This window comes from Octopus bimaculoides, chromosome 3 (assembly GCF_001194135.2).
Source record: "Octopus bimaculoides isolate UCB-OBI-ISO-001 chromosome 3, ASM119413v2, whole genome shotgun sequence".
NCBI classification, from domain to species: Eukaryota; Metazoa; Mollusca; class Cephalopoda; order Octopoda; family Octopodidae; genus Octopus; species Octopus bimaculoides.
The window spans coordinates 34,955,852-34,958,424 of record NC_068983.1 but is presented as its reverse complement, the minus strand read 5'-3'; positions in this window follow the sequence as shown (position 1 = coordinate 34,958,424).

The following is a 2,573-nucleotide window of genomic DNA, read 5'->3' as shown; positions in this document are numbered from 1 at the left end:
ATATGTATATGAAAAAACTAAGAAATAAAGAAGAAAAACAGTGATGTACATTTTTTTCTTATGAGGTAACTAAATATTTAGCCCACTACACTGTTAATTCTTCTCCATATAATAAACTGATTTATGGATGGCAAAACAATTGTGGTATTTAGTTCAGACTCTCTCCATTCTAATGAATATTCTTCCGCATTGGTTCAACCGTTTACTTTCAAGGCTTAAGGACAACTCAATGCAACTTGTACCCAATGTTATTAACGATTGTTATTGTTGTTGTAGCAGCTGTCGTCATATGGGTGCAGCAGTGTGTAAATTACTTTGCAAACTTTAGTTACATCTATATGCTTTCATTTCAAACCTCGCTGGTGTCAAAATATTTTTCGAGCTCCGAGAGTCGATAAAAATGAGCATCAATAATATATCGGAGAGCGATTCAATTGATAGTGGCAAATTCAGCAACAAGTTACCAGTGCAAAAAAAAACAGCAAAAAACAAAAAACAAAAAACAAAACAAAGAAAAAAAAAAAGAAAAATATGGAAGAGAGAGAGAAATGTTTAAAAACAGAAATGATATAAAATAACTGATATCGTTTATATTTATTAGCATGTCCAAGTCAATTGTTTGTATATTTAGAAACTAATATGTGTTTCTTTTTTTATTTGAACAGATGCAGATTATATCGCATTAAAAATTGCAATTTTTAACACAAAACAAATGCAAATCCATTAAGAGATAATATTTATCCCCACTTGAATAAATATGTATTAAATTAATTAAGAGTTATGTACCTTGTCAGCTCAATTTTTATGTGTCGAGTTGTCTACCATGAGTAGAGTTGTCTACCATGAATACAGTTATCTACCTTGCATTGCATCATGATGCTTTTTTTTATAAGGTTTTTGGTATTGCTGTCATTCCAGTTTCAATAACTGATTATCGATGCTGCTAAGCATTTCGCCCTACGTACTAACGTTTCTGCCAGCTCACCGCCTTGCTTATTTCAGATATTACATCAATTATTTTTCTAACCCATCAAGTTTTCATTCTAAATCATATCTCTATTTTATGATGTACTCTCTATATAATTTACTTGATCAGAATAGTTTACTAAATCTTATAGCTTCAAACCATAAGCTATAATGTGAATAGAATACGAAATCATAAATGAAATGTTAGATAGCATCACATTTTACTAAATTTTACTAAATACAACTAAATACTAAATTAATTCTCAGATATGATGGATAAAACATAAACCATCATACATATTCACGGAACAAATTTTCACTTGCGTGAGTGTCTGGAGTGTTTCATATCTACACAATCTCTTTGGATACTCCAAAAGTCCCGTCGGCCTTGATATATCTCCTCTATAAACTTGATTGCTTGATAAAAACGCTCACCATGCTCATCGCTCACTTCTCAGAGATTAGCAGCATATTCATCAAAATGATATCTTTTGTACATTTGTTGATAGTAAGAAGAGATTAACAATGCAGATTAAGACGACCGAGCACACGAGCCTGCAGTTGTTAGGAAGCACAGTTTTACACAGGTACAAATATTAGGCCAATAGAGCGTCACAACCTCACTCGCTGAACGCCTAACTGACATTGAGACTCTTACTGCTAATGTACCCTACGAAAGATACACCGAGAAGTTTCTAAAACATGGAGCAACGAGTGGGGACAATATGGATTAGCCCATAAATAAAGCTCAACGTGATAGAAATGACCCCAAAAAACTATTGCCATTTTAAAATTCAGCGACCGCAAATTACCCCAAAACGGGTCTCAAAATTAAGTCAACAGAAAAAAAGTTAGAATTTGTTGCTCAGTGTAATTGTTTTGTTGCTGATAGTTGCTTCATAAAAGATGATGAACTTACGTCATTGTAGAAACTTACATTTAGACGAGCTCTTGATGTTGTACAGAAGATGTTCAAGTTATGTGAGGACTAGAAGCAGCACAAATTTGAAATCCACGGTTCTTGCATCTGCATAATGCGTTGTTGCAGTGTCAATTGAAGCCACAGCAGGAGCAACTTTTGTATGCGAACAACGAAAGAAACAAATGGAAAACAAGACAATTAACATAAAGGACGCCCCTTCATCAGTCATCGGCTGTTTATCTACTCCACATTTCGAGCAATTCATGACAATATGCGCCAGCGAGAAAACATTTGCTCCCGCGTACCAAAATAAAATTTGGGATTTGCGGAGGATCAAAGTTGATAACAAACACTGGACAGTGAAAACAAACACTGAGGGCTGCTTATCCATACAAGATAAGGTGGCGAACGCTGGTGAAACAATCTTTGACAGGAGAAAAGATAGGAGAGGAGACAGACAAGAATGCGTCTTGCCTGTGACACAGACCGAAAGATAAGGAAGATGATCACGCGGGGAAAAGAAAGATGCACGATGACCACGTGTGAGCAACGAAAAAGTAAAGGAAGATAAAAAACGGTGAAGGGAGAAAAAAGAATTAGAGAAAGGAAAAGAGTCGCATCAAAATTATTAAGATAAACTTACTTAGAAATAGATGGGTAGCGTTCAATCATATAATAATATAGA